This window comes from Lissotriton vulgaris, chromosome 1_1, assembly GCF_964263255.1.
Source record: "Lissotriton vulgaris chromosome 1_1, aLisVul1.2, whole genome shotgun sequence".
Taxonomy (NCBI): domain Eukaryota; kingdom Metazoa; phylum Chordata; class Amphibia; order Caudata; family Salamandridae; genus Lissotriton; species Lissotriton vulgaris.
The window spans coordinates 230077808-230104453 of NC_141685.1; the positions used below are offsets into that span (position 1 = coordinate 230077808).

The following is a 26646-nucleotide window of genomic DNA, read 5'->3' on the forward strand; positions in this document are numbered from 1 at the left end:
ATTGATCGAGGGCATGCCTTAACCCCAGGGAGGTGAGCACTGTTTAACTTAAGCCAATAAGTCCTTGTTAGTATAGTGGTCAATATCCCCGCCTGTCACGCCAGAGACCGGGGTTCAATTCCCCGACGGGGAGGCGATTCCTTTTATTCACACAATTAAATAAAATGATGTACTTTCTAACATTGTAAAATATATCTGTCATTATCCTTGCCTATTCCGATTGAGAAAAAAGGTTGAATTCACTGATGGCCAAAATGCTTACTGATGTGTTAACTGAAATTCAGAATATGATCTGAATATTTCAGCATGCACAGGCGTACCATCAAAACCAATTTACGTCTACAATCTGTTGGAAAATGAGATGAAGCAGTTGTGAATCCTAGGCTGCTGTTCCACTCGATTGGCACGATTTACAAGGAGAATGAGTGCTTTTGGTTAGTAGTGACCCGTGGTGGCTAATAGTTATAAGCTGCAAATGGTAAAGTGAGCTGATTATATATATATATATATATATATATATTGATGAATAGAAAGATAGCTAGATAGACAGATCGATAGATATTTATTTCAATGAAATAATTTCTTCATAAAACTGATTGTTTTTGGCTAGGAATTTCTGTATTGTAATAATTTAGGAAAAACGATTACTTGTCCTAACCAAAAGCAGCAATTCTGCCTATTACAATACTGAGAATTGATCGAGGGCATGCCTTAACCCCAGGGAGGTGAGCACTGTTTAACTGAAGCCAATAAGTCCTCGTTAGTATAGTGGTCAGTATCCCCGCCTGTCACGCGGGAGACCGGGGTTCAATTCCCCGACGGGGAGGCGATTCCTTATATTCACACAATTAAATAAAATGATGTACTTTCTAACATTGTAAAATATATCTGTCATCATCCTTGCCTATTCCGATTGAGAAAAAAGGTTGAATTCACTGATGGCCAAAATGCTTACTGATGTGTTAACTGAAATTCAGAATATGCTCTGAATATTTCAGCATGCACAGGCGTACCATCAACACCAATTTACGTCTACAATCTGTTGGAAAATGAGATGAAGCAGTGGTGAATCCTAGGCTGCTGTTCCACTCGATTGGCACGATTTACAAGTAGAATGACTGCTTTTGGTTAGTAGTGACCCCTGGTGGCTAATAGTTATAAGCTGCAAATGGTAAAGTGAGCTGATTATATATATATATATATATATATAAATATATATATTGATGAATAGAAAGATAGCTAGATAGAAAGATCGATAGATATTTATTTCAATGAATATAATTTCTTCATAAAACTGATTGTTTTTGGCTAGGAATTTCTGTATTGTAATAATTTAGGAAAAAAGATTACTTGTCCTAACCAAAAGCAGCAATTCTGCCTATTACAATACTGAGAATTGATCGAGGGCATGCCTTAACCCCAGGGAGGTGAGCACTGTTTAACTGAAGCCAATAAGTCCTCGTTAGTATAGTGGTCAGTATCCCCGCCTGTCACGCCAGAGACCGGGGTTCAATTCCCCGACGGGGAGGCGATTCCTTTTATTCACACAATTAAATAAAATGATGTACTTTCTAACATTGTAAAATATATCTGTCATTATCCTTGCCTATTCCGATTGAGAAAAAAGGTTGAATTCACTGATGGCCAAAATGCTTACTGATGTGTTAACTGAAATTCAGAATATGATCTGAATATTTCAGCATGCACAGGCGTACCATCAAAACCAATTTACGTCTACAATCTGTTGGAAAATGAGATGAAGCAGTGGTGAATCCTAGGCTGCTGTTCCACTCGATTGGCACGATTTACAAGTAGAATGACTGCTTTTGGTTAGTAGTGACCCCTGGTGGCTAATAGTTATAAGCTGAAAATGGTAAAGTGAGCTGATTATATATATATATATATATATAAATATATATATTGATGAATAGAAAGATAGCTAGATAGACAGATCGATCGATATTTATTTCAATGAAATAATTTCTTCATAAAACTAATTGTTTTTGGCTAGGAATTTCTGTATTGTAATAATTTAGGAAAAAAGATTACTTGTCCTAACCAAAAGCAGCAATTCTGCCTATTACAATACTGAGAATTGATCGAGGGCATGCCTTAACCCCAGGGAGGTGAGCACTGTTTAACTGAAGCCAATAAGTCCTCGTTAGTATAGTGGTCAGTATCCCCGCCTGTCACGCCAGAGACCGGGGTTCAATTCCCCGACGGGGAGGCGATTCCTTTTATTCACACAATTAAATAAAATGATGTACTTTCTAACATTGTAAAATATATCTGTCATCATCCTTGCCTATTCCGATTGAGAAAAAAGGTTGAATTCACTGATGGCCAAAATGCTTACTGATGTGTTAACTGAAATTCAGAATATGATCTGAATATTTCAGCATGCACAGGCGTACCATCAAAACCAATTTACGTCTACAATCTGTTGGAAAATGAGATGAAGCAGTCGTGAATCCTAGGCTGCTGTTCCACTCGATTGGCACGATTTACAAGGAGAATGACTGCTTTTGGTTAGTAGTGACCCGTGGTGGCTAATAGTTTTAAGCTGTAAATGGTAAAGTGAGCTGATTATATATATATATATATATATATATATATATATATATATATATATATATATATATATATATATATATATATATATATATATATATATATATATATATATATATATATATATATATATATATATTGATGAATAGAAAGATAGCTAGATAGAAAGATCGATAGATATTTATTTCAATGAATATAATTTCTTCCTAAAACTGATTGTTTTTGGCTAGGAATTTCTGTATTGTAATAATTTAGGAAAAAAGATTACTTGTCCTAACCAAAAGCAGCAATTCTGCCTATTACAATACTGAGAATTGATCGAGGGCATGCCTTAACCCCAGGGAGGTGAGCACTGTTTAACTTAAGCCAATAAGTCCTCGTTAGTATAGTGGTCAATATCCCTGCCTGTCACGCCAGAGACCGGGGTTCAATTCCCCGACGGGGAGGCGATTCCTTTTATTCACACAATTAAATAAAATGATGTACTTTCTAACATTGTAAAATATATCTGTCATTATCCTTGCCTATTCCGATTGAGAAAAAAGGTTGAATTCACTGATGGCCAAAATGCTTACTGATGTGTTAACTGAAATTCAGAATATGCTCTGAATATTTCAGCATGCACAGGCGTACCATCAAAACCAATTTACGTCTACAATCTGTTGGAAAATGAGATGAAGCAGTGGTGAATCCTAGGCTGCTGTTCCACTCGATTGGCACGATTTACAAGTAGAATGACTGCATTTGGTTAGTAGTGACCCCTGGTGGCTAATAGTTATAAGCTGCAAATGGTAAAGTGAGCTGATTATATATATATATATATATATAAATATATATATTGATGAATAGAAAGATAGCTAGATAGACAGATCGATAGATATTTATTTCAATGAAATAATTTCTTCATAAAACTAATTGTTTTTGGCTAGGAATTCCTGTATTGTAATAATTTAGGAAAAAAGATTACTTGTCCTAACCAAAAGCAGCAATTCTGCCTATTACAATACTGAGAATTGATCGAGGGCATGCCTTAACCCCAGGGAGGTGAGCACTGTTTAACTTAAGCCAATAAGTCCTCGTTAGTATAGTGGTCAGTATCCCCGCCTGTCACGCCAGAGACCGGGGTTCAATTCCCCGACGGGGAGGCGATTCCTTTTATTCACACAATTAAATAAAATGATGTACTTTCTAACATTGTAAAATATATCTGTCATCATCCTTGCCTATTCCGATTGAGAAAAAAGGTTGAATTCACTGATGGCCAAAATGCTTACTGATGTGTTAACTGAAATTCAGAATATGATCTGAATATTTCAGCATGCACAGGCGTACCATCAAAACCAATTTACGTCTACAATCTGTTGGAAAATGAGATGAAGCAGTCGTGAATCCTAGGCTGCTGTTCCACTCGATTGGCACGATTTACAAGGAGAATGACTGCTTTTGGTTAGTAGTGACCCGTGGTGGCTAATAGTTTTAAGCTGTAAATGGTAAAGTGAGCTGATTATATATATATATATATATATATATATATATATATATATATATATATATATATATATATATATATATATATATATATATATATATATATATATATATATATATATATATTGATGAATAGAAAGATAGCTAGATAGAAAGATCGATAGATATTTATTTCAATGAATATAATTTCTTCCTAAAACTGATTGTTTTTGGCTAGGAATTTCTGTATTGTAATAATTTAGGAAAAAAGATTACTTGTCCTAACCAAAAGCAGCAATTCTGCCTATTACAATACTGAGAATTGATCGAGGGCATGCCTTAACCCCAGGGAGGTGAGCACTGTTTAACTGAAGCCAATAAGTCCTCGGTAGTATAGTGGTCAGTATCCCCGCCTGTCACGCCAGAGACCGGGGTTCAATTCCCCGACGGGGAGGCGATTCCTTTTATTCACACAATTAAATAAAATGATGTACTTTCTAACATTGTAAAATATATCTGTCATTATCCTTGCCTATTCCGATTGAGAAAAAAGGTTGAATTCACTGATGGCCAAAATGCTTACTGATGTGTTAACTGAAATTCAGAATATGATCTGAATATTTCAGCATGCACAGGCGTACCATCAAAACCAATTTACGTCTACAATCTGTTGGAAAATGAGATGAAGCAGTTGTGAATCCTAGGCTGCTGTTCCACTCGATTGGCACGATTTACAAGGAGAATGACTGCTTTTGGTTAGTAGTGACCCCTGGTGGCTAATAGTTATAAGCTGCAAATGGTAAAGTGAGCTGATTATATATATATATATATATAAATATTTATATTGATGAATAGAAAGATAGCTAGATAGACAGATCGATAGATATTTATTTCAATGAAATAATTTCTTCATAAAACTAATTGTTTTTGGCTAGGAATTTCTGTATTGTAATAATTTAGGAAAAAAGATTACTTGTCCTAACCAAAAGCAGCAATTCTGCCTATTACAATACTGAGAATTGATCGAGGGCATGCCTTAACCCCAGGGAGGTGAGCACTGTTTAACTGAAGCCAATAAGTCCTCGTTAGTATAGTGGTCAGTATCCCCGCCTGTCACGCGGGAGACCGGGGTTCAATTCCCCGACGGGGAGGTGATTCCTTTTATTCACACAATTAAATAAAATGATGTACTTTCTAACATTGTAAAATATATCTGTCATTATCCTTGCCTATTCCGATTGAGAAAAAAGGTTGAATTCACTGATGGCCAAAATGCTTACTGATGTGTTAACTGAAATTCAGAATATGCTCTGAATATTTCAGCATGCACAGGCGTACCATCAAAACCAATTTACGTCTACAATCTGTTGGAAAATGAGATGAAGCAGTGGTGAATCCTAGGCTGCTGTTCCACTCGATTGGCACGATTTACAAGTAGAATGACTGCATTTGGTTAGTAGTGACCCCTGGTGGCTAATAGTTATAAGCTGCAAATGGTAAAGTGAGCTGATTATATATATATATATATATATAAATATATATATTGATGAATAGAAAGATAGCTAGATAGAAAGATCGATAGATATTTATTTCAATGAATATAATTTCTTCATAAAACTGATTGTTTTTGGCTAGGAATTTCTGTATTGTAATAATTTAGGAAAAAAGATTACTTGTCCTAACCAAAAGCAGCAATTCTGCCTATTACAATACTGAGAATTGATCGAGGGCATGCCTTAACCCCAGGGAGGTGAGCACTGTTTAACTTAAGCCAATAAGTCCTCGTTAGTATAGTGGTCAATATCCCCGCCTGTCACGCCAGAGACCGGGGTTCAATTCCCCGACGGGGAGGCGATTCCTTTTATTCACACATTTAAATAAAATGATGTACTTTCTAACATTGTAAAATATATCTGTCATTATCCTTGCCTATTCCGATTGAGAAAAAAGGTTGAATTCACTGATGGCCAAAATGCTTACTGATGTGTTAACTGAAATTCAGAATATGATCTGAATATTTCAGCATGCACAGGCGTACCATCAAAACCAATTTACGTCTACAATCTGTTGGAAAATGAGATGAAGCAGTTGTGAATCCTAGGCTGCTGTTCCACTCGATTGGCACGATTTACAAGGAGAATGAGTGCTTTTGGTTAGTAGTTACCCGTGGTGGCTAATAGTTATAAGCTGCAAATGGTAAAGTGAGCTGATTATATATATATATATATATATATATTGATGAATAGAAAGATAGCTAGATAGACAGATCGATAGATATTTATTTCAATGAAATAATTTCTTCATAAAACTGATTGTTTTTGGCTAGGAATTTCTGTATTGTAATAATTTAGGAAAAAAGATTACTTGTCCTAACCAAAAGCAGCAATTCTGCCTATTACAATACTGAGAATTGATCGAGGGCATGCCTTAACCCCAGGGAGGTGAGCACTGTTTAACTGAAGCCAATAAGTCCTCATTAGTATAGTGGTCAGTATCCCCGCCTGTCACGCGGGAGACCGGGGTTCAATTCCCCGACGGGGAGGCGATTCCTTTTATTCACACAATTAAATAAAATGATGTACTTTCTAACATTGTAAAATATATCTGTCATTATCCTTGCCTATTCCGATTGAGAAAAAAGGTTGAATTCACTGATGGCCAAAATGCTTACTGATGTGTTAACTGAAATTCAGAATATGCTCTGAATATTTCAGCATGCACAGGCGTACCATCAAAACCAATTTACGTCTACAATCTGTTGGAAAATGAGATGAAGCAGTGGTGAATCCTAGGCTGCTGTTCCACTCGATTGGCACGATTTACAAGTAGAATGACTGCTTTTGGTTAGTAGTGACCCCTGGTGGCTAATAGTTATAAGCTGCAAATGGTAAAGTGAGCTGATTATATATATATATATATATATATATAAATATATATATTGATGAATAGAAAGATAGCTAGATAGACAGATCGATAGATATTTATTTCAATGAAATAATTTCTTCATAAAACTAATTGTTTTTGGCTAGGAATTCCTGTATTGTAATAATTTAGGAAAAAAGATTACTTGTCCTAACCAAAAGCAGCAATTCTGCCTATTACAATACTGAGAATTGATCGAGGGCATGCCTTAACCCCAGGGAGGTGAGCACTGTTTAACTGAAGCCAATAAGTCCTTGTTAGTATAGTGGTCAGTATCCCTGCCTGTCACGCGGGAGACCGGGGTTCAATTCCCCGACGGGGAGGCGATTCCTTTTATTCACACAATTAAATAAAATGATGTACTTTCTAACATTGTAAAATATATCTGTCATTATCCTTGCCTATTCCGATTGAGAAAAAAGGTTGAATTCACTGATGGCCAAAATGCTTACTGATGTGTTAACTGAAATTCAGAATATGCTCTGAATATTTCAGCATGCACAGGCGTACCATCAAAACCAATTTACGTCTACAATCTGTTGGAAAATGAGATGAAGCAGTGGTGAATCCTAGGCTGCTGTTCCACTCGATTGGCACGATTTACAAGGAGAATGACTGCTTTTGGTTAGTAGTGACCCGTGGTGGCTAATAGTTTTAAGCTGTAAATGGTAAAGTGAGCTGATATATATATATATATATATATATATATATATATATATATATATATATATATATATATATATATTGATGAATAGAAAGATAGCTAGATAGAAAGATCGATAGATATTTATTTCAATGAATATAATTTCTTCCTAAAACTGATTGTTTTTGGCTAGGAATTTCTGTATTGTAATAATTTAGGAAAAAAGATTACTTGTCCTAACCAAAAGCAGCAATTCTGCCTATTACAATACTGAGAATTGATCGAGGGCATGCCTTAACCCCAGGGAGGTGAGCACTGTTTAACTTAAGCCAATAAGTCCTCGTTAGTATAGTGGTCAATATCCCCGCCTGTCACGCCAGAGACCGGGGTTCAATTCCCCGACGGGGAGGCGATTCCTTTTATTCACACAATTAAATAAAATGATGTACTTTCTAACATTGTAAAATATATCTGTCATTATCCTTGCCTATTCCGATTGAGAAAAAAGGTTGAATTCACTGATGGCCAAAATGCTTACTGATGTGTTAACTGAAATTCAGAATATGATCTGAATATTTCAGCATGCACAGGCGTACCATCAAAACCAATTTACGTCTACAATCTGTTGGAAAATGAGATGAAGCAGTTGTGAATCCTAGGCTGCTGTTCCACTCGATTGGCACGATTTACAAGGAGAATGAGTGCTTTTGGTTAGTAGTGACCCGTGGTGGCTAATAGTTATAAGCTGCAAATGGTAAAGTGAGCTGATTATATATATATATATATATATATATATTGATGAATAGAAAGATAGCTAGATAGACAGATCGATAGATATTTATTTCAATGAAATAATTTCTTCATAAAACTGATTGTTTTTGGCTAGGAATTTCTGTATTGTAATAATTTAGGAAAAAAGATTACTTGTCCTAACCAAAAGCAGCAATTCTGCCTATTACAATACTGAGAATTGATCGAGGGCATGCCTTAACCCCAGGGAGGTGAGCACTGTTTAACTGAAGCCAATAAGTCCTTGTTAGTATAGTGGTCAGTATCCCTGCCTGTCACACGGGAGACCGGGGTTCAATTCCCCGACGGGGAGGCGATTCCTTTTATTCACACAATTAAATAAAATGATGTACTTTCTAACATTGTAAAATATATCTGTCATTATCCTTGCCTATTCCGATTGAGAAAAAAGGTTGAATTCACTGATGGCCAAAATGCTTACTGATGTGTTAACTGAAATTCAGAATATGCTCTGAATATTTCAGCATGCACAGGCGTACCATCAAAACCAATTTACGTCTACAATCTGTTGGAAAATGAGATGAAGCAGTGGTGAATCCTAGGCTGCTGTTCCACTCGATTGGCACGATTTACAAGGAGAATGACTGCTTTTGGTTAGTAGTGACCCGTGGTGGCTAATAGTTTTAAGCTGTAAATGGTAAAGTGAGCTGATTATATATATATATATATATATATATATATATATATATATATATATTGATGAATAGAAAGATAGCTAGATAGAAAGATCGATAGATATTTATTTCAATGAATATAATTTCTTCCTAAAACTGATTGTTTTTGGCTAGGAATTTCTGTATTGTAATAATTTAGGAAAAAAGATTACTTGTCCTAACCAAAAGCAGCAATTCTGCCTATTACAATACTGAGAATTGATCGAGGGCATGCCTTAACCCCAGGGAGGTGAGCACTGTTTAACTTAAGCCAATAAGTCCTCGTTAGTATAGTGGTCAATATCCCCGCCTGTCACGCCAGAGACCGGGGTTCAATTCCCCGACGGGGAGGCGATTCCTTTTATTCACACAATTAAATAAAATGATGTACTTTCTAACATTGTAAAATATATCTGTCATTATCCTTGCCTATTCCGATTGAGAAAAAAGGTTGAATTCACTGATGGCCAAAATGCTTACTGATGTGTTAACTGAAATTCAGAATATGATCTGAATATTTCAGCATGCACAGGCGTACCATCAAAACCAATTTACGTCTACAATCTGTTGGAAAATGAGATGAAGCAGTTGTGAATCCTAGGCTGCTGTTCCACTCGATTGGCACGATTTACAAGGAGAATGAGTGCTTTTGGTTAGTAGTGACCCGTGGTGGCTAATAGTTATAAGCTGCAAATGGTAAAGTGAGCTGATTATATATATATATATATATATATATTGATGAATAGAAAGATAGCTAGATAGACAGATCGATAGATATTTATTTCAATGAAATAATTTCTTCATAAAACTGATTGTTTTTGGCTAGGAATTTCTGTATTGTAATAATTTAGGAAAAAAGATTACTTGTCCTAACCAAAAGCAGCAATTCTGCCTATTACAATACTGAGAATTGATCGAGGGCATGCCTTAACCCCAGGGAGGTGAGCACTGTTTAACTGAAGCCAATAAGTCCTCATTAGTATAGTGGTCAGTATCCCCGCCTGTCACGCGGGAGACCGGGGTTCAATTCCCCGACGGGGAGGCGATTCCTTTTATTCACACAATTAAATAAAATGATGTACTTTCTAACATTGTAAAATATATCTGTCATTATCCTTGCCTATTCCGATTGAGAAAAAAGGTTGAATTCACTGATGGCCAAAATGCTTACTGATGTGTTAACTGAAATTCAGAATATGCTCTGAATATTTCAGCATGCACAGGCGTACCATCAAAACCAATTTACGTCTACAATCTGTTGGAAAATGAGATGAAGCAGTGGTGAATCCTAGGCTGCTGTTCCACTCGATTGGCACGATTTACAAGTAGAATGACTGCTTTTGGTTAGTAGTGACCCCTGGTGGCTAATAGTTATAAGCTGCAAATGGTAAAGTGAGCTGATTATATATATATATATATATATATATATATATAAATATATATATTGATGAATAGAAAGATAGCTAGATAGACAGATCGATAGATATTTATTTCAATGAAATAATTTCTTCATAAAACTAATTGTTTTTGGCTAGGAATTCCTGTATTGTAATAATTTAGGAAAAAAGATTACTTGTCCTAACCAAAAGCAGCAATTCTGCCTATTACAATACTGAGAATTGATCGAGGGCATGCCTTAACCCCAGGGAGGTGAGCACTGTTTAACTGAAGCCAATAAGTCCTTGTTAGTATAGTGGTCAGTATCCCTGCCTGTCACGCGGGAGACCGGGGTTCAATTCCCCGACGGGGAGGCGATTCCTTTTATTCACACAATTAAATAAAATGATGTACTTTCTAACATTGTAAAATATATCTGTCATTATCCTTGCCTATTCCGATTGAGAAAAAAGGTTGAATTCACTGATGGCCAAAATGCTTACTGATGTGTTAACTGAAATTCAGAATATGCTCTGAATATTTCAGCATGCACAGGCGTACCATCAAAACCAATTTACGTCTACAATCTGTTGGAAAATGAGATGAAGCAGTGGTGAATCCTAGGCTGCTGTTCCACTCGATTGGCACGATTTACAAGGAGAATGACTGCTTTTGGTTAGTAGTGACCCGTGGTGGCTAATAGTTTTAAGCTGTAAATGGTAAAGTGAGCTGATTATATATATATATATATATATATATATATATATATATATATATATATATATATATATATATATATATATATATATATTGATGAATAGAAAGATAGCTAGATAGAAAGATCGATAGATATTTATTTCAATGAATATAATTTCTTCCTAAAACTGATTGTTTTTGGCTAGGAATTTCTGTATTGTAATAATTTAGGAAAAAAGATTACTTGTCCTAACCAAAAGCAGCAATTCTGCCTATTACAATACTGAGAATTGATCGAGGGCATGCCTTAACCCCAGGGAGGTGAGCACTGTTTAACTTAAGCCAATAAGTCCTCGTTAGTATAGTGGTCAATATCCCCGCCTGTCACGCCAGAGACCGGGGTTCAATTCCCCGACGGGGAGGCGATTCCTTTTATTCACACAATTAAATAAAATGATGTACTTTCTAACATTGTAAAATATATCTGTCATTATCCTTGCCTATTCCGATTGAGAAAAAAGGTTGAATTCACTGATGGCCAAAATGCTTACTGATGTGTTAACTGAAATTCAGAATATGATCTGAATATTTCAGCATGCACAGGCGTACCATCAAAACCAATTTACGTCTACAATCTGTTGGAAAATGAGATGAAGCAGTTGTGAATCCTAGGCTGCTGTTCCACTCGATTGGCACGATTTACAAGGAGAATGAGTGCTTTTGGTTAGTAGTGACCCGTGGTGGCTAATAGTTATAAGCTGCAAATGGTAAAGTGAGCTGATTATATATATATATATATATATATATATTGATGAATAGAAAGATAGCTAGATAGACAGATCGATAGATATTTATTTCAATGAAATAATTTCTTCATAAAACTGATTGTTTTTGGCTAGGAATTTCTGTATTGTAATAATTTAGGAAAAAAGATTACTTGTCCTAACCAAAAGCAGCAATTCTGCCTATTACAATACTGAGAATTGATCGAGGGCATGCCTTAACCCCAGGGAGGTGAGCACTGTTTAACTGAAGCCAATAAGTCCTTGTTAGTATAGTGGTCAGTATCCCTGCCTGTCACACGGGAGACCGGGGTTCAATTCCCCGACGGGGAGGCGATTCCTTTTATTCACACAATTAAATAAAATGATGTACTTTCTAACATTGTAAAATATATCTGTCATTATCCTTGCCTATTCCGATTGAGAAAAAAGGTTGAATTCACTGATGGCCAAAATGCTTACTGATGTGTTAACTGAAATTCAGAATATGCTCTGAATATTTCAGCATGCACAGGCGTACCATCAAAACCAATTTACGTCTACAATCTGTTGGAAAATGAGATGAAGCAGTGGTGAATCCTAGGCTGCTGTTCCACTCGATTGGCACGATTTACAAGGAGAATGACTGCTTTTGGTTAGTAGTGACCCGTGGTGGCTAATAGTTTTAAGCTGTAAATGGTAAAGTGAGCTGATTATATATATATATATATATATATATATATATATATATATATATATATATATATATATATATTGATGAATAGAAAGATAGCTAGATAGAAAGATCGATAGATATTTATTTCAATGAATATAATTTCTTCCTAAAACTGATTGTTTTTGGCTAGGAATTTCTGTATTGTAATAATTTAGGAAAAAAGATTACTTGTCCTAACCAAAAGCAGCAATTCTGCCTATTACAATACTGAGAATTGATCGAGGGCATGCCTTAACCCCAGGGAGGTGAGCACTGTTTAACTTAAGCCAATAAGTCCTCGTTAGTATAGTGGTCAATATCCCCGCCTGTCACGCCAGAGACCGGGGTTCAATTCCCCGACGGGGAGGCGATTCCTTTTATTCACACAATTAAATAAAATGATGTACTTTCTAACATTGTAAAATATATCTGTCATTATCCTTGCCTATTCCGATTGAGAAAAAAGGTTGAATTCACTGATGGCCAAAATGCTTACTGATGTGTTAACTGAAATTCAGAATATGATCTGAATATTTCAGCATGCACAGGCGTACCATCAAAACCAATTTACGTCTACAATCTGTTGGAAAATGAGATGAAGCAGTTGTGAATCCTAGGCTGCTGTTCCACTCGATTGGCACGATTTACAAGGAGAATGAGTGCTTTTGGTTAGTAGTGACCCGTGGTGGCTAATAGTTATAAGCTGCAAATGGTAAAGTGAGCTGATTATATATATATATATATATATATATATATTGATGAATAGAAAGATAGCTAGATAGACAGATCGATAGATATTTATTTCAATGAAATAATTTCTTCATAAAACTGATTGTTTTTGGCTAGGAATTTCTGTATTGTAATAATTTAGGAAAAAAGATTACTTGTCCTAACCAAAAGCAGCAATTCTGCCTATTACAATACTGAGAATTGATCGAGGGCATGCCTTAACCCCAGGGAGGTGAGCACTGTTTAACTGAAGCCAATAAGTCCTCGTTAGTATAGTGGTCAGTATCCCCGCCTGTCATGCGGGAGACCGGGGTTCAATTCCCCGACGGGGAGGCGATTCCTTTTATTCACACAATTAAATAAAATGATGTACTTTCTAACATTGTAAAATATATCTGTCATTATCCTTGCCTATTCCGATTGAGAAAAAAGGTTGAATTCACTGATGGCCAAAATGCTTACTGATGTGTTAACTGAAATTCAGAATATGCTCTGAATATTTCAGCATGCACAGGCGTACCATCAAAACCAATTTACGTCTACAATCTGTTGGAAAATGAGATGAAGCAGTGGTGAATCCTAGGCTGCTGTTCCACTCGATTGGCACAATTTACAAGTAGAATGACTGCTTTTGGTTAGTAGTGACCCCTGGTGGCTAATAGTTATAAGCTGCAAATGGTAAAGTGAGCTGATTATATATATATATATATATATAAATATATATATTGATGAATAGAAAGATAGCTAGATAGACAGATCGATCGATATTTATTTCAATGAAATAATTTCTTCATAAAACTAATTGTTTTTGGCTAGGAATTTCTGTATTGTAATAATTTAGGAAAAAAGATTACTTGTCCTAACCAAAAGCAGCAATTCTGCCTATTACAATACTGAGAATTGATCGAGGGCATGCCTTAACCCCAGGGAGGTGAGCACTGTTTAACTGAAGCCAATAAGTCCTCGTTAGTATAGTGGTCAGTATCCCCGCCTGTCACGCGGGAGACCGGGGTTCAATTCCCCGACGGTGAGGCGATTCCTTTTATTCACACAATTAAATAAAATGATGTACTTTCTAACATTGTAAAATATATCTGTCATTATCCTTGCCTATTCCGATTGAGAAAAAAGGTTGAATTCACTGATGGCCAAAATGCTTACTGATGTGTTAACTGAAATTCAGAATATGCTCTGAATATTTCAGCATGCACAGGCGTACCATCAAAACCAATTTACGTCTACAATCTGTTGGAAAATGAGATGAAGCAGTCGTGAATCCTAGGCTGCTGTTCCACTCGATTGGCACGATTTACAAGGAGAATGACTGCTTTTGGTTAGTAGTGACCCGTGGTGGCTAATAGTTTTAAGCTGTAAATGGTAAAGTGAGCTGATTATATATATATATATATATATATATATATATATATATATATATATATATATATATATTGATGAATAGAAAGATAGCTAGATAGAAAGATCGATAGATATTTATTTCAATGAATATAATTTCTTCCTAAAACTGATTGTTTTTGGCTAGGAATTTCTGTATTGTAATAATTTAGGAAAAAAGATTACTTGTCCTAACCAAAAGCAGCAATTCTGCCTATTACAATACTGAGAATTGATCGAGGGCATGCCTTAACCCCAGGGAGGTGAGCACTGTTTAACTTAAGCCAATAAGTCCTCGTTAGTATAGTGGTCAATATCCCCGCCTGTCATGCCAGAGACCGGGGTTCAATTCCCTGACGGGGAGGCGATTCCCTTTATTCACACAATTAAATAAAATGATGTACTTTCTAACATTGTAAAATATATCTGTCATTATCCTTGCCTATTCCGATTGAGAAAAAAGGTTGAATTCACTGATGGCCAAAATGCTTACTGATGTGTTAACTGAAATTCAGAATATGATCTGAATATTTCAGCATGCACAGGCGTACCATCAAAACCAATTTACGTCTACAATCTGTTGGAAAATGAGATGAAGCAGTTGTGAATCCTAGGCTGCTGTTCCACTCGATTGGCACGATTTACAAGGAGAATGAGTGCTTTTGATTAGTAGTGACCCGTGGTGGCTAATAGTTATAAGCTGCAAATGGTAAAGTGAGCTGATTATATAAATATATATATATATATATATATATATTGATGAATAGAAAGATAGCTAGATAGACAGATCGATAGATATTTATTTCAATGAAATAATTTCTTCATAAAACTGATTGTTTTTGGCTAGGAATTTCTGTATTGTAATAATTTAGGAAAAAAGATTACTTGTCCTAACCAAAAGCAGCAATTCTGCCTATTACAATACTGAGAATTGATCGAGGGCATGCCTTAACCCCAGGGAGGTGAGCACTGTTTAACTGAAGCCAATAAGTCCTCGTTAGTATAGTGGTTAGTATCCCCGCCTGTCACGCGGGAGACCGGTGTTCAATTCCCCGACGGGGAGGCGATTCCTTTTATTCACACAATTAAATAAAATGATGTACTTTCTAACATTGTAAAATATATCTGTCATTATCCTTGCCTATTCCGATTGAGAAAAAAGGTTGAATTCACTGATGGCCAAAATGCTTACTGATGTGTTAACTGAAATTCAGAATATGCTCTGAATATTTCAGCATGCACAGGCGTACCATCAAAACCAATTTACGTCTACAATCTGTTGGAAAATGAGATGAAGCAGTGGTGAATCCTAGGCTGCTGTTCCACTCGATTGGCACGATTTACAAGTAGAATGACTGCTTTTGGTTAGTAGTGACCCCTGGTGGCTAATAGTTATAAGCTGCAAATGGTAAAGTGAGCTGATTATATATATATATATATATAAATATATATATTGATGAATAGAAAGATAGCTAGATAGACAGATCGATAGATATTTATTTCAATGAAATAATTTCTTCATAAAACTAATTGTTTTTGGCTAGGAATTTCTGTATTGTAATAATTTAGGAAAAAAGATTACTTGTCCTAACCAAAAGCAGCAATTCTGCCTATTACAATACTGAGAATTGATCGAGGGCATGCCTTAACCCCAGGGAGGTGAGCACTGTTTAACTGAAGCCAATAAGTCCTCGTTAGTATAGTGGTCAGTATCCCCGCCTGTCACGCCAGAGACCGGGGTTCAATTCCCCGACGGGGAGGCGATTCCTTTTATTCACACAATTAAATAAAATGATGTACTTTCTAACATTGTAAAATATATCTGTCATTATCCTTGCCTATTCCGATTGAGAAAAAAGGTTGAATTCACTGATGGCCAAAATGCTTACTGATGTGTTAACTGAAATTCAGAATATGATCTGAATATTTCAGCATGCACAGGCGTACCATCAAAACCAATTTACGTCTACAATCTGTTGGAAAATGAGATGAAGCAGTCGTGAATCCTAGGCTGCTGTTCCACTCGATTGGCACGATTTACAAGTAGAATGACTGCTTTTGGTTAGTAGTGACCCCTGGTGGCTAATAGTTATAAGCTGCAAATGGTAAAGTGAGCTGATTATATATATATATATATATATATATATATAAATATATATATTGATGAATAGAAAGATAGCTAGATAGAAAGATCGATAGATATTTATTTCAATGAATATAATTTCTTCATAAAACTGATTGTTTTTGGCTAGGAATTTCTGTATTGTAATAATTTAGGAAAAAAGATTACTTGTCCTAACCAAAAGCAGCAATTCTGCCTATTACAATACTGAGAATTGATCGAGGGCATGCCTTAACCCCAGGGAGGTGAGCACTGTTTAACTGAAGCCAATAAGTCCTCGGTAGTATAGTGGTCAGTATCCCCGCCTGTCACGCCAGAGACCGGGGTTCAATTCCCCGACGGGGAGGCGATTCCTTTTATTCACACAATTAAATAAAATGATGTACTTTCTAACATTGTAAAATATATCTGTCATTATCCTTGCCTATTCCGATTGAGAAAAAAGGTTGAATTCACTGATGGCCAAAATGCTTACTGATGTGTTAACTGAAATTCAGAATATGATCTGAATATTTCAGCATGCACAGGCGTACCATCAAAACCAATTTACGTCTACAATCTGTTGGAAAATGAGATGAAGCAGTTGTGAATCCTAGGCTGCTGTTCCACTCGATTGGCACGATTTACAAGGAGAATGACTGCTTTTGGTTAGTAGTGACCCCTGGTGGCTAATAGTTATAAGCTGCAAATGGTAAAGTGAGCTGATTATATATATATATATATATAAATATTTATATTGATGAATAGAAAGATAGCTAGATAGACAGATCGATAGATATTTATTTCAATTAAATAATTTCTTCATAAAACTAATTGTTTTTGGCTAGGAATTTCTGTATTGTAATAATTTAGAAAAAAAGATTACTTGTCCTAACCAAAAGCAGCAATTCTGCCTATTACAATACTGAGAATTGATCGAGGGCATGCCTTAACCCCAGGGAGGTGAGCACTGTTTAACTGAAGCCAATAAGTCCTCGTTAGTATAGTGGTCAGTATCCCCGCCTGTCACGCGGGAGACCGGGGTTCAATTCCCCGACGGGGAGGTGATTCCTTTTATTCACACAATTAAATAAAATGATGTACTTTCTAACATTGTAAAATATATCTGTCATTATCCTTGCCTATTCCGATTGAGAAAAAAGGTTGAATTCACTGATGGCCAAAATGCTTACTGATGTGTTAACTGAAATTCAGAATATGCTCTGAATATTTCAGCATGCACAGGCGTACCATCAAAACCAATTTACGTCTACAATCTGTTGGAAAATGAGATGAAGCAGTGGTGAATCCTAGGCTGCTGTTCCACTCGATTGGCACGATTTACAAGTAGAATGACTGCATTTGGTTAGTAGTGACCCCTGGTGGCTAATAGTTATAAGCTGCAAATGGTAAAGTGAGCTGATTATATATATATATATATATATATATTGATGAATAGAAAGATAGCTAGATAGACAGATCGATAGATATTTATTTCAATGAAATAATTTCTTCATAAAACTGATTGTTTTTGGCTAGGAATTTCTGTATTGTAATAATTTAGGAAAAAAGATTACTTGTCCTAACCAAAAGCAGCAATTCTGCCTATTACAATACTGAGAATTGATCGAGGGCATGCCTTAACCCCAGGGAGGTGAGCACTGTTTAACTGAAGCCAATAAGTCCTCGTTAGTATAGTGGTCAGTATCCCCGCCTGTCACGCGGGAGACCGGGGTTCAATTCCCCGACGGGGAGGCGATTCCTTTTATTCACACAATTAAATAAAATGATGTACTTTCTAACATTGTAAAATATATCTGTCATTATCCTTGCCTATTCCGATTGAGAAAAAAGGTTGAATTCACTGATGGCCAAAATGCTTACTGATGTGTTAACTGAAATTCAGAATATGCTCTGAATATTTCAGCATGCACAGGCGTACCATCAAAACCAATTTACGTCTACAATCTGTTGGAAAATGAGATGAAGCAGTGGTGAATCCTAGGCTGCTGTTCCACTCGATTGGCACGATTTACAAGTAGAATGACTGCTTTTGGTTAGTAGTGACCCCTGGTGGCTAATAGTTATAAGCTGCAAATGGTAAAGTGAGCTGATTATATATATATATATATATATAAATATATATATTGATGAATAGAAAGATAGCTAGATAGACAGATCGATAGATATTTATTTCAATGAAATAATTTCTTCATAAAACTAATTGTTTTTGGCTAGGAATTCCTGTATTGTAATAATTTAGGAAAAAAGATTACTTGTCCTAACCAAAAGCAGCAATTCTGCCTATTACAATACTGAGAATTGATCGAGGGCATGCCTTAACCCCAGGGAGGTGAGCACTGTTTAACTGAAGCCAATAAGTCCTTGTTAGTATAGTGGTCAGTATCCCTGCCTGTCACGCGGGAGACCGGGGTTCAATTCCCCGACGGGGAGGCGATTCCTTTTATTCACACAATTAAATAAAATGATGTACTTTCTAACATTGTAAAATATATCTGTCATTATCCTTGCCTATTCCGATTGAGAAAAAAGGTTGAATTCACTGATGGCCAAAATGCTTACTGATGTGTTAACTGAAATTCAGAATATGCTCTGAATATTTCAGCATGCACAGGCGTACCATCAAAACCAATTTACGTCTACAATCTGTTGGAAAATGAGATGAAGCAGTGGTGAATCCTAGGCTGCTGTTCCACTCGATTGGCACGATTTACAAGGAGAATGACTGCTTTTGGTTAGTAGTGACCCGTGGTGGCTAATAGTTTTAAGCTGTAAATGGTAAAGTGAGCTGATTATATATATATATATATATATATATATATATATATATATATATATATATATATATATATATATATATATATATATATATATATATATATATTGATGAATAGAAAGATAGCTAGATAGAAAGATCGATAGATATTTATTTCAATGAATATAATTTCTTCCTAAAACTGATTGTTTTTGGCTAGGAATTTCTGTATTGTAATAATTTAGGAAAAAAGATTACTTGTCCTAACCAAAAGCAGCAATTCTGCCTATTACAATACTGAGAATTGATCGAGGGCATGCCTTAACCCCAGGGAGGTGAGCACTGTTTAACTTAAGCCAATAAGTCCTCGTTAGTATAGTGGTCAATATCCCCGCCTGTCACGCCAGAGACCGGGGTTCAATTCCCCGACGGGGAGGCGTTTCCTTTTATTCACACAATTAAATAAAATGATGTACTTTCTAACATTGTAAAATATATCTGTCATTATCCTTGCCTATTCCGATTGAGAAAAAAGGTTGAATTCACTGATGGCCAAAATGCTTACTGATGTGTTAACTGAAATTCAGAATATGATCTGAATATTTCAGCATGCACAGGCGTACCATCAAAACCAATTTACGTCTACAATCTGTTGGAAAATGAGATGAAGCAGTTGTGAATCCTAGGCTGCTGTTCCACTCGATTGGCACGATTTACAAGGAGAATGAGTGCTTTTGGTTAGTAGTGACCCGTGGTGGCTAATAGTTATAAGCTGCAAATGGTAAAGTGAGCTGATTATATATATATATATATATATATATATTGATGAATAGAAAGATAGCTAGATAGACAGATCGATAGATATTTATTTCAATGAAATAATTTCTTCATAAAACTGATTGTTTTTGGCTAGGAATTTCTGTATTGTAATAATTTAGGAAAAAAGATTACTTGTCCTAACCAAAAGCAGCAATTCTGCCTATTACAATACTGAGAATTGATCGAGGGCATGCCTTAACCCCAGGGAGGTGAGCACTGTTTAACTGAAGCCAATAAGTCCTCGTTAGTATAGTGGTCAGTATCCCCGCCTGTCATGCGGGAGTCCGGGGTTCAATTCCCCGACGGGGAGGCGATTCCTTTTATTCACACAATTAAATAAAATGATGTACTTTCTAACATTGTAAAATATATCTGTCATTATCCTTGCCTATTCCGATTGAGAAAAAAGGTTGAATTCACTGATGGCCAAAATGCTTACTGATGTGTTAACTGAAATTCAGAATATGCTCTGAATATTTCAGCATGCACAGGCGTACCATCAAAACCAATTTACGTCTACAATCTGTTGGAAAATGAGATGAAGCAGTGGTGAATCCTAGGCTGCTGTTCCACTCGATTGGCACAATTTACAAGTAGAATGACTGCTTTTGGTTAGTAGTGACCCCTGGTGGCTAATAGTTATAAGCTGCAAATGGTAAAGTGAGCTGATTATATATATATATATATATAAATATATATATTGATGAATAGAAAGATAGCTAGATAGAAAGATCGATAGATATTTATTTCAATGAATATAATTTCTTCATAAAACTGATTGTTTTTGGCTAGGAATTTCTGTATTGTAATAATTTAGGAAAAAAGATTACTTGTCCTAACCAAAAGCAGCAATTCTGCCTATTACAATACTGAGAATTGATCGAGGGCATGCCTTAACCCCAGGGAGGTGAGCACTGTTTAACTGAAGCCAATAAGTCCTCGGTAGTATAGTGGTCAGTATCCCCGCCTGTCACGCCAGAGACCGGGGTTCAATTCCCCGACGGGGAGGCGATTCCTTTTATTCACACAATTAAATAAAATGATGTACTTTCTAACATTGTAAAATATATCTGTCATTATCCTTGCCTATTCCGATTGAGAAAAAAGGTTGAATTCACTGATGGCCAAAATGCTTACTGATGTGTTAACTGAAATTCAGAATATGATCTGAATATTTCAGCATGCACAGGCGTACCATCAAAACCAATTTACGTCTACAATCTGTTGGAAAATGAGATGAAGCAGTTGTGAATCCTAGGCTGCTGTTCCACTCGATTGGCACGATTTACAAGGAGAATGACTGCTTTTGGTTAGTAGTGACCCCTGGTGGCTAATAGTTATAAGCTGCAAATGGTAAAGTGAGCTGATTATATATATATATATATATAAATATTTATATTGATGAATAGAAAGATAGCTAGATAGACAGATCGATAGATATTTATTTCAATGAAATAATTTCTTCATAAAACTAATTGTTTTTGGCTAGGAATTTCTGTATTGTAATAATTTAGGAAAAAAGATTACTTGTCCTAACCAAAAGCAGCAATTCTGCCTATTACAATACTGAGAATTGATCGAGGGCATGCCTTAACCCCAGGGAGGTGAGCACTGTTTAACTGAAGCCAATAAGTCCTCGTTAGTATAGTGGTCAGTATCCCCGCCTGTCACGCGGGAGACCGGGGTTCAATTCCCCGACGGGGAGGCGATTCCTTTTATTCACACAATTAAATAAAATGATGTACTTTCTAACATTGTAAAATATATCTGTCATTATCCTTGCCTATTCCGATTGAGAAAAAAGGTTGAATTCACTGATGGCCAAAATGCTTACTGATGTGTTAACTGAAATTCAGAATATGCTCTGAATATTTCAGCATGCACAGGCGTACCATCAAAACCAATTTACGTCTACAATCTGTTGGAAAATGAGATGAAGCAGTGGTGAATCCTAGGCTGCTGTTCCACTCGATTGGCACGATTTACAAGTAGAATGACTGCTTTTGGTTAGTAGTGACCCCTGGTGGCTAATAGTTATAAGCTGCAAATGGTAAAGTGAGCTGATTATATATATATATATATATATATAAATATATATATTGATGAATAGAAAGATAGCTAGATAGACAGATCGATAGATATTTATTTCAATGAAATAATTTCTTCATAAAACTAATTGTTTTTGGCTAGGAATTCCTGTATTGTAATAATTTAGGAAAAAAGATTACTTGTCCTAACCAAAAGCAGCAATTCTGCCTATTACAATACTGAGAATTGATCGAGGGCATGCCTTAACCCCAGGGAGGTGAGCACTGTTTAACTGAAGCCAATAAGTCCTTGTTAGTATAGTGGTCAGTATCCCTGCCTGTCACGCGGGAGACCGGGGTTCAATTCCCCGACGGGGAGGCGATTCCTTTTATTCACACAATTAAATAAAATGATGTACTTTCTAACATTGTAAAATATATCTGTCATTATCCTTGCCTATTCCGATTGAGAAAAAAGGTTGAATTCACTGATGGCCAAAATGCTTACTGATGTGTTAACTGAAATTCAGAATATGCTCTGAATATTTCAGCATGCACAGGCGTACCATCAAAACCAATTTACGTCTACAATCTGTTGGAAAATGAGATGAAGCAGTGTGAATCCTAGGCTGCTGTTCCACTCGATTGGCACGATTTACAAGGAGAATGACTGCTTTTGGTTAGTAGTGACCCGTGGTGGCTAATAGTTTTAAGCTGTAAATGGTAAAGTGAGCTGATTATATATATATATATATATATATATATATATATATATATATATATATATATATATATATATATATATATATATATATATATATATATATATATTGATGAATAGAAAGATAGCTAGATAGAAAGATCGATAGATATTTATTTCAATGAATATAATTTCTTCCTAAAACTGATTGTTTTTGGCTAGGAATTTCTGTATTGTAATAATTTAGGAAAAAAGATTACTTGTCCTAACCAAAAGCAGCAATTCTGCCTATTACAATACTGAGAATTGATCGAGGGCATGCCTTAACCCCAGGGAGGTGAGCACTGTTTAACTTAAGCCAATAAGTCCTCGTTAGTATAGTGGTCAATATCCCCGCCTGTCACGCCAGAGACCGGGGTTCAATTCCCCGACGGGGAGGCGTTTCCTTTTATTCACACAATTAAATAAAATGATGTACTTTCTAACATTGTAAAATATATCTGTCATTATCCTTGCCTATTCCGATTGAGAAAAAAGGTTGAATTCACTGATGGCCAAAATGCTTACTGATGTGTTAACTGAAATTCAGAATATGATCTGAATATTTCAGCATGCACAGGCGTACCATCAAAACCAATTTACGTCTACAATCTGTTGGAAAATGAGATGAAGCAGTTGTGAATCCTAGGCTGCTGTTCCACTCGATTGGCACGATTTACAAGGAGAATGAGTGCTTTTGGTTAGTAGTGACCCGTGGTGGCTAATAGTTATAAGCTGCAAATGGTAAAGTGAGCTGATTATATATATATATATATATATATATATTGATGAATAGAAAGATAGCTAGATAGACAGATCGATAGATATTTATTTCAATGAAATAATTTCTTCATAAAACTGATTGTTTTTGGCTAGGAATTTCTGTATTGTAATAATTTAGGAAAAAAGATTACTTGTCCTAACCAAAAGCAGCAATTCTGCCTATTACAATACTGAGAATTGATCGAGGGCATGCCTTAACCCCAGGGAGGTGAGCACTGTTTAACTGAAGCCAATAAGTCCTCGTTAGTATAGTGGTCAGTATCCCCGCCTGTCATGCGGGAGTCCGGGGTTCAATTCCCCGACGGGGAGGCGATTCCTTTTATTCACACAATTAAATAAAATGATGTACTTTCTAACATTGTAAAATATATCTGTCATTATCCTTGCCTATTCCGATTGAGAAAAAAGGTTGAATTCACTGATGGCCAAAATGCTTACTGATGTGTTAACTGAAATTCAGAATATGCTCTGAATATTTCAGCATGCACAGGCGTACCATCAAAACCAATTTACGTCTACAATCTGTTGGAAAATGAGATGAAGCAGTGGTGAATCCTAGGCTGCTGTTCCACTCGATTGGCACAATTTACAAGTAGAATGACTGCTTTTGGTTAGTAGTGACCCCTGGTGGCTAATAGTTATAAGCTGCAAATGGTAAAGTGAGCTGATTATATATATATATATATATAAATATATATATTGATGAATAGAAAGATAGCTAGATAGAAAGATCGATAGATATTTATTTCAATGAATATAATTTCTTCATAAAACTGATTGTTTTTGGCTAGGAATTTCTGTATTGTAATAATTTAGGAAAAAAGATTACTTGTCCTAACCAAAAGCAGCAATTCTGCCTATTACAATACTGAGAATTGATCGAGGGCATGCCTTAACCCCAGGGAGGTGAGCACTGTTTAACTGAAGCCAATAAGTCCTCGGTAGTATAGTGGTCAGTATCCCCGCCTGTCACGCCAGAGACCGGGGTTCAATTCCCCGACGGGGAGGCGATTCCTTTTATTCACACAATTAAATAAAATGATGTACTTTCTAACATTGTAAAATATATCTGTCATTATCCTTGCCTATTCCGATTGAGAAAAAAGGTTGAATTCACTGATGGCCAAAATGCTTACTGATGTGTTAACTGAAATTCAGAATATGATCTGAATATTTCAGCATGCACAGGCGTACCATCAAAACCAATTTACGTCTACAATCTGTTGGAAAATGAGATGAAGCAGTTGTGAATCCTAGGCTGCTGTTCCACTCGATTGGCACGATTTACAAGGAGAATGACTGCTTTTGGTTAGTAGTGACCCCTGGTGGCTAATAGTTATAAGCTGCAAATGGTAAAGTGAGCTGATTATATATATATATATATATAAATATTTATATTGATGAATAGAAAGATAGCTAGATAGACAGATCGATAGATATTTATTTCAATGAAATAATTTCTTCATAAAACTAATTGTTTTTGGCTAGGAATTCCTGTATTGTAATAATTTAGGAAAAAAGATTACTTGTCCTAACCAAAAGCAGCAATTCTGCCTATTACAATACTGAGAATTGATCAAGGGCATGCCTTAACCCCAGGGAGGTGAGCACTGTTTAACTGAAGCCAATAAGTCCTTGTTAGTATAGTGGTCAGTATCCCTGCCTGTCACGCGGGAGACCGGGGTTCAATTCCCCGACGGGGAGGCGATTCCTTTTATTCACACAATTAAATAAAATGATGTACTTTCTAACATTGTAAAATATATCTGTCATTATCCTTGCCTATTCCGATTGAGAAAAAAGGTTGAATTCACTGATGGCCAAAATGCTTACTGATGTGTTAACTGAAATTCAGAATATGCTCTGAATATTTCAGCATGCACAGGCGTACCATCAAAACCAATTTACGTCTACAATCTGTTGGAAAATGAGATGAAGCAGTGGTGAATCCTAGGCTGCTGTTCCACTCGATTGGCACGATTTACAAGGAGAATGACTGCTTTTGGTTAGTAGTGACCCGTGGTGGCTAATAGTTTTAAGCTGTAAATGGTAAAGTGAGCTGATATATATATATATATATATATATATATATATATATATATATATATATATATATATATATATATATATATATATATATATTGATGAATAGAAAGATAGCTAGATAGAAAGATCGATAGATATTTATTTCAATGAATATAATTTCTTCCTAAAACTGATTGTTTTTGGCTAGGAATTTCTGTATTGTAATAATTTAGGAAAAAAGATTACTTGTCCTAACCAAAAGCAGCAATTCTGCCTATTACAATACTGAGAATTGATCGAGGGCATGCCTTAACCCCAGGGAGGTGAGCACTGTTTAACTTAAGCCAATAAGTCCTCGTTAGTATAGTGGTCAATATCCCCGCCTGTCACGCCAGAGACCGGGGTTCAATTCCCCGACGGGGAGGCGTTTCCTTTTATTCACACAATTAAATAAAATGATGTACTTTCTAACATTGTAAAATATATCTGTCATTATCCTTGCCTATTCCGATTGAGAAAAAAGGTTGAATTCACTGATGGCCAAAATGCTTACTGATGTGTTAACTGAAATTCAGAATATGATCTGAATATTTCAGCATGCACAGGCGTACCATCAAAACCAATTTACGTCTACAATCTG

At 35.9% G+C, this 26646-nt stretch overlaps 5 non-coding genes across 5 annotated transcripts; all 5 read left to right on the forward strand.

The window, feature by feature from the left end:
- The first annotated feature begins 754 nt into the window (after window positions 1–754).
- Window positions 755–826, forward strand: TRNAD-GUC (transfer RNA aspartic acid (anticodon GUC)). The gene has a single exon. It is a non-coding gene; the product is annotated as a tRNA-Asp (tRNA).
- Window positions 827–5117: 4291 nt separating this feature from the next.
- TRNAD-GUC (transfer RNA aspartic acid (anticodon GUC)) lies at window positions 5118–5189 on the forward strand. Its single transcript has one exon. It is a non-coding gene; the product is annotated as a tRNA-Asp (tRNA).
- A 12640-nt stretch (window positions 5190–17829) lies between these two features.
- Window positions 17830–17901, forward strand: TRNAD-GUC (transfer RNA aspartic acid (anticodon GUC)). Its single transcript has one exon. It is a non-coding gene; the product is annotated as a tRNA-Asp (tRNA).
- A 619-nt stretch (window positions 17902–18520) lies between these two features.
- Window positions 18521–18592, forward strand: TRNAD-GUC (transfer RNA aspartic acid (anticodon GUC)). The gene has a single exon. It is a non-coding gene; the product is annotated as a tRNA-Asp (tRNA).
- A 3473-nt stretch (window positions 18593–22065) lies between these two features.
- On the forward strand, window positions 22066–22137 carry TRNAD-GUC (transfer RNA aspartic acid (anticodon GUC)). Its single transcript has one exon. It is a non-coding gene; the product is annotated as a tRNA-Asp (tRNA).
- The last annotated feature ends 4509 nt before the right edge of the window (window positions 22138–26646 follow it).